The sequence below is a fragment of the Tamandua tetradactyla genome, assembly GCF_023851605.1.
Source record: "Tamandua tetradactyla isolate mTamTet1 chromosome 22 unlocalized genomic scaffold, mTamTet1.pri SUPER_22_unloc_2, whole genome shotgun sequence".
NCBI classification, from domain to species: Eukaryota; Metazoa; Chordata; class Mammalia; order Pilosa; family Myrmecophagidae; genus Tamandua; species Tamandua tetradactyla.
The window spans coordinates 1,858,386-1,865,294 of NW_027518252.1; the positions used below are offsets into that span (position 1 = coordinate 1,858,386).

The 6,909-nt window shown below is 36.5% G+C and overlaps 1 protein-coding gene across 1 annotated transcript in view; it reads left to right on the forward strand.

The window, feature by feature from the left end:
• The window catches only part of LOC143672955 (cadherin-4-like), a 233,701-nt gene extending 227,271 nt beyond the window's left edge, over nt 1-6,430 (forward strand). Inside the window, exon 4 of the transcript XR_013170113.1 lies at nt 5,329-6,430. The gene's annotated coding sequence lies outside the window, so the exon portion shown is untranslated. The remainder of the gene's footprint in view (nt 1-5,328) is intronic.
• Nucleotides 6,431-6,909: the final 479 nt, after the last annotated feature.

Genomic DNA, 6,909 nt, shown 5'->3' on the forward strand with positions numbered 1-6,909 from the left:
AACATCAAAATAATAAGAAAATACTGTGGATATCAGTGATAAAGACAATAAAAAGTTACACATGGATTAATCTTAATACATTTTGATTCTGCCTATGAATATTGGTGGTCATTGTACATGGAGAAAGCCTTAGTGATAGGGAAACCTCATGAGGGATACATATTTTGAGGCATCTTAAACATCAGAAATATGTCACATACAGGAAAGTGAAAGATTATGTAAAATTGGCACATTGTACACTGATTAAAATTACTTCCTGGAGAAGAATCATATCCTTTATCCTAACACTAATACCAGAAACACTCAGCAGACAGCCATGTATGGGCATAAAACCATCCTAAATTTCCTGTCTATTGAAATAGATACTGAGTAAATTGTCAGGTAAAGCCATGGATAACTTTTGTGAATAAGGCCTGAGAAAAAAGAGACACTCAATATAGCATTGATAGGACATGTCTCTCTCAACTGGAAAGGCACATGGCAAACATGGTGATGTCTGCTAGCTTTCTCTCCACTCTTTTTGTTTCATAAAGATCCCGTAGGGGCATTTTCCTTCTTCATCCTCAAAAGTCTCTCACTGAGTGGGCACTGAAACGTTTTCCAAAGTGATTCATAGTTAAAAGGCTCTAGTAAGCAAACCTCCCATGAATGGGTGGAGACACATCTCCATGGAAATCACATAATCAAAATTTACCATTCACAATTGGGTGGATCACATCTCCATGGATAATCAAAAAGCTTCCATCCAGCAATATTGAATGAGTATTAAAGGACATGGATTTACTGGGGTACACAACAGATTCATAGTGGCATAAGCTTCCTTTCTGATCTAATCCAGATTGATGTTACATTGTTCCCATCCATAAATTGCTTTAACCAGTGTATTACTTGTTCATTAAAATGTCCAAACCCTCCTGTGACTTGAGGCTGATACACAGAACAGAGAGTCCATTGGATGTCCCATAATTGGGCCATTGATGTGTAGTTTGGGTCCCAAGTTAAAAAGGTTGTTTTCTGACATAATATGTTCTGGAAAGCCAAAAAAAAATGTCTCATAGGATGTGAACAGGGCAGCATAAGTCAATGAAACAAATAGAAATGTCTAGACCAAGCCTTGTGAGAGTTTTATCTGTGACCAGGATCTGGTGGGATAATCTGGATAGGATGAAAGGCCCAATGATCTACCTGCCCAGACCACTTGTGTCCATACCTATAATATATCAGTGAATCTGTTTATGACCCCTCTATGTCACTAGGTTTTCATTGCCTTTGAGTTGTCTCTAGATTATTACCACTTTCTGCCTCTATTAGACCCATTAAGGTTGACATCTCCCTGTTCTCTCTTACCTAACATTAATATATGGCTGCTAAGCCCTGACATGGAACCGGGGACTTTGGCCATACTCTTAATGATATTTCCAGGGAATAAGATCAGGGTACAGGTAAGGGGGATTTTCTTGCCAATCTGAATATTATGCTCACAGTTGAGATTGTCTTCTTCACTGTACTGGTCTGGGCTCAGGGAGGATTTATGAAGAACCACTTCCCTTCTTCCTTGACTATATTGAGAGACTCAGAGCATGAGAATGTGGGCATCTAAATTTTTTCAATCCTTTGTGCCCTCTGACTCATAATTTTTATGGCTTTTACAAGGGTCTTAAATATGAAATTGTAAGGATCCTCCTTTTGCCCAGTAGTGTTGGTATTCTTCCATAGGAATTCCATTAAATTATGTCCTTTATTTTTTACTTTAGTAACCAAAATTACATTGGCCAGTGGGTGGGGCATTTCCCCATCTTTGTCTTTCCCTGGTTGCTCTGTCTGTTCCCTTTGTGGTTTTTCAGTTGGGGGGAAGTTCCAGTTGCTCAGCTAAGGGGTCCAGTCTCTCCACTATTCCAAAATGAAGATGCTAACCTACTTGGTATTTCCATGCCAGGATGTTATGGTGGTGATTTCTTACCCACCATCACCCCAGAGAACAGCAAAAGAAGTTCTATAACACAATAACAAAATGTCAAACAACCCAATTAAAAATGAGTAATATATATGAACAGACATATATATTTTCAAAAGAGGAAATATGAATGTCTAAAAGGCAGATGAAAAAATGCTCAACTTCACTGACTACTAGGGAAATGCAAATCAAAGCCACAATGAAATATAATCTCACACCCACTAGAATGGACATTATCAAAAAATAAAAAAGAACAAGTGCTGGAGAGGATGTGGAAATAGAAGCACACTTATGCACTGTTTTTGGGAATGTAGACTGGTACAACCACTCTGGAAAGCATTTGGTGGTTCCTTAGGAAGCTAAGTATAGAATTAAAATATGATCCAGCAATCCCATAACTAGGTATTTATTCAAAGAAACTAATGGCAAGGACACAAACTGCCTGATGTTTATAGCAGCATTATTCACAATTGCCAAGAGATGGAAACAGCTCAAATTTCCATCAATGGATGAGTGGCTAAACGCACTGTGGTGTATACATATCATGGAATGCTACACTGCTGTAAGTTAGAATAAAGTCATGAAGCATGTAACAACATGGATGAACCTGGACATCACTATCTGAGTGAAATTATTCAGAAAGAAAAGGACAAATACTGTATGGTGTCACAATTATGAACTAATATTTATGAGTGAAATTCGAGAGTTAATGTTAAGAGCACAGTTTTTCAGAAGATAGAAAGAGGGTAGAGATTAGGCATCACAGAATGTGCAAAATGACCTATTGTAAAGCTTTATAAATGGATATCTCAACATTTTCTGATGGTAGCACAATGATATAAATACACTGAAAGAAGTTTAATGTGAGTATATTTGAGGGAGAAGTGCTGGAGGCATGTATAAAACCAGGAGAAAAATAGATGGTATAACTGAGATGGTATAACTTAGGAATGCTTAGAATTGAAAATGATTTGATTCAATGTAAAAATCTGAGAATGTTTCTGCATGAGGGAGAAAAAGTTTATGTCAACATTGCAAGGTATTAAAAATGGGATGGTACACATAAAAAATAGAATCAATGCAAATGAGAGTATAAAGTTAATTGTAACATTGTAATATGCTTCCATTGAGTACAATAAAGGCAACATGCCAAAACTAAATGTCAATAGGCATGGCATATAAGGGAGTGGTATGGGATTCTTTGTGGAAGAAAAGGAAATGTCTGCATATAGATGGTGGTGGCAAAGGCATGAATATGTGACTCTACTGGGAACCTTTGATTTTTTTCTTAGGATGAAATGTATGATGTGCAAATGCAACTGTTTAAAAATTAACAGAGAGATTCAAGTCCTGAAGAAAGAATTTTACTTATTCACTGTTGGTTAGGAAGCAGAGTGGTGCATCCCTTCTGGATGGCAGTGTGGTGTTTCCACAGGAGGCTTGAGGTAGGGTTTCTGCAAATCTTTGCAAGCTGTATACTTGAAAGAACTGAGAGTGGGGAAATAAATAGACGTTTACACATGTCTGCAGCAGTGTTGGTGCTTTACAATGGATGGAGGTGGCATAAGGGCACAACAATTGAGGGAAAGAAGGGGAAACTGTGAAGTACATGTACAATGGGTTACTGAGCAGCTGCAAGAGAGAATGACATTGGGAGGCATATGACCAGGTAAATGAACCTTGAAGACTATATGTTAAATGAAATGTCAGAAACAAAATACTATAATGCCTCACTTACATGGACAAACTATAATATACAAAGTTGGAGAACTGAATTTGAAAGCATGCATTATCAGGTTGAGGCCTATTTTAAAGATACCTAGATTGTAAGGTCTTACAATAGTCACATCTATTCCAGAGTTGTAACTTTTTTTTTTTTAATTCTGAGATACTGAGCTGTTAGTGTATAACCTGGTCACTCCCTGGAATTTTAAGAATTCGCATGATGACTGAGGCTCAGAGTTAGAGCTCTGAAGCCCTGAATATCAGCATAGATTTTAGAAACTGTTTAAAAAGTTGAAAAAGTGATCAGAATTCAACTAGAGGTGTGAATGAAGCTGATCTGGATAGAACTGAGGTAAATCACATTACAGGGCAAAGGATTATATGGTCTATATTTTGAAGCTTCAATTTCAATGTGAGCCCAAAAGAAGAGAAGATTATTTTGCACAAAATTATATTTTTCATAGTGCATTACCTAATGTAACTTGTATGGTCAGTTTCTGTGAACCCCATAATTATGCAGAATTTTGAATAAAGAGTGAGATCTGATTGCTTCATACATGTTACTGTGATGTCACAATATATTCTAGAGTAATTTGGAGAGAGGATATAATAGTATTTTCAAATTCTCCTTTTTGGTCTTGGAAGGAAGGAGGAACTATAAAACTTCCCCAGGTGTATTTCCGATATTCTCACAAGAAGTGGGAACAATGAATTCAATAGGCTGAGCCTTACATCTTGGGGCTCACTGCTATGAAACTTATTCTAAGTATCACCTCTGGAAAACCTCTTTTGTTGTTCAAATGTACCCTCCCTCTCTAAGCTAACTCAGCAGGTGAACTCATTGCCCTCATCTCTACATGGGACATGACCCTAGGGGTGTAAATCCCCCTAGCAATGAGGGACACAACTCCTCATTGGAATGGGAATCCCATTGTGGAATGGAATTCACCAAGGCCTGGAATCATGGGGTTGAAATGGCCTGAATATATCTCAGTAAAAGTATCAGAAAAAGAAAGGATGTTATGTGTCAAGGGATAAATATGTAAAGTCCACTCTTCAATAAGTAAAGCAGATTTTATATGGATGCAGTGCTATATTATCATGTCTTTATTCAGCAGTTGTGACCCAATACTAAATACTTTATTGCTTGGTAAAGGTATTTGTATAGAGGTAAATACAAAAAGGCCATTTGAATTGAATTTTCTTACTCAAAATACTCAATACTTTCTTCCAGGTTGGCATTTTCCAGTAATTTGAAATTGCCTGAAATGTATAGGTACATGTTAAAGTACTGATCAATGGTGTTTGGTATGTGATATTTCTTGCCTTCACTTCAACACCATATGAACATTATCCAAAACATTTTAACAATTTGGAAAATCTATTCCAAAACAATGCATAAATTATGAGGTGTGAGTTCAAAAAATGGTTGCAGAAATTCATTGCTCAATATCAAATATTTAAAGAAACGCAAAAGTATATGTGTTGAAAATATTTAAATGGAGATAGATTAAATTTAGGAACCTATCAAATATGAACAAAACTTAAATCTATTTTATTCTAAGTTTTTAAATAACAGAATTCATAAGAAGTGCAAAATATCTATGGAGCATTATGTATAGAGTCATGGTAATCTCTCTGTTCCACAGGCTGCAGAGTTGGTTGAGAGAGGCAAGGACCCTGTGAGCAACAAAAGACAATGACTGGCAGGATGTATTGGAGAGGCAGGAGGGAAGTGCCAGAAAATGTAGAGCTGTGTTCCAGTGGCCACGTTTCTGGAAGATAATTGTATAATGATTTAGCTTTCACAATGTGATGGTGTGATTGTGAAAACCTTGTGTCTGATGTTGCTTTTTTCTACATTGTCAACAGACTAGAAGAACATATGGAATAAAAATAAATAATAGGGGGAAATGTTAAAATAAATTTAGTTGGAAATGCTAGTGATCAATGAAAGGGAGGGATAAGGGGTATACTATGTATAAATTTTTTCTATTTTCTTTTTATTTCATTTTCTCAATAGATGTAAACGTTCGAAGACATGATCATGATGATGAATATGCAACAATGTGATGATATTGTGAATTACTCATACACGTAGAACAGAATGATCAAAATAGGAATGTTTTCATCAGTTTGCTGTTCTTTGGTATTTAAAAAAAGAAAATAAAAGAAGAAAACAAAAAGAAAAAATGACAGGGGTCACATCCCCTGTGTCACAAAGGTCTGTTGCAGTCAGTTTTGGGGGAGGGTCTGTGGGAGGTGTAGGTGAGCATGAGGCCCAGCCCACTGATCTGACCCCAGCCCACGCAGTGGTGACAGCACTCGTGGGGCAGGGAACCCCAGGGAGGGTCTGGTGCCTCACTGCTCTGATGGTCCCGGGCTTCTGGCAGGCGGAGGCCAATCCCTGTTTGTGATGATCCTTTTATCTACCTTGTCAACAGACAGATAGAACATATGGAACAAAAATGAATAAAGGGGGGAACAAATGTTAACATCAATTTTACCTGGAAATGCTAGTGATGAAAGAAAGGGAGGGGTTAATGGGTATTGTGTGTATACATCTTTCTGTTTACTCTTTATTTCTCCTTCTCAATAGTTTCAAATGTTCCAGGAAATGATCATGATGATGAATATGCAGCTATGTGATGAAATTGTGAATTACTCATTAAATACACAGACCGGAATGATTGCTATAGGAATGTTTGCATTTGTGCGGTGTCTTTTGGTATCATGTGTAAGACAAATAAATAATAGTGGGAATGATAATAATAATAATAGCAGTGATTATATTGCTCACTGACATAAATAAAATATTATATTAATACAATGCAGAAAGGATGAAATTCTTCACCAAACAGAATTTCAAGTAATAAATATTGATTCATGCACTTTCACAAGAACTGATACTAATTTTTTGGAGGATAAGGTGGAATCTGAGAAAGGTGTTAATATTGATCAAACACATTATAAGCATAAATAAGACCAATCTGATTTAGTATCAAGACCTTTATTTTGAGACATCTATACATTGAACATGATACTGTAATATAGAAGTATGTATAGAACAAGGTATTTATATCATCTCAGAGTAGTTCCCTATAAATTAATTATGAATTACACAGGGGAAACAGTAACTTCACAGTGGATAGCCCTGATGGATATCATGTAAACTAGGTGATCATAGTTAGTAACACTAAAATTGGGACAAATCAACATTATATGTCTTC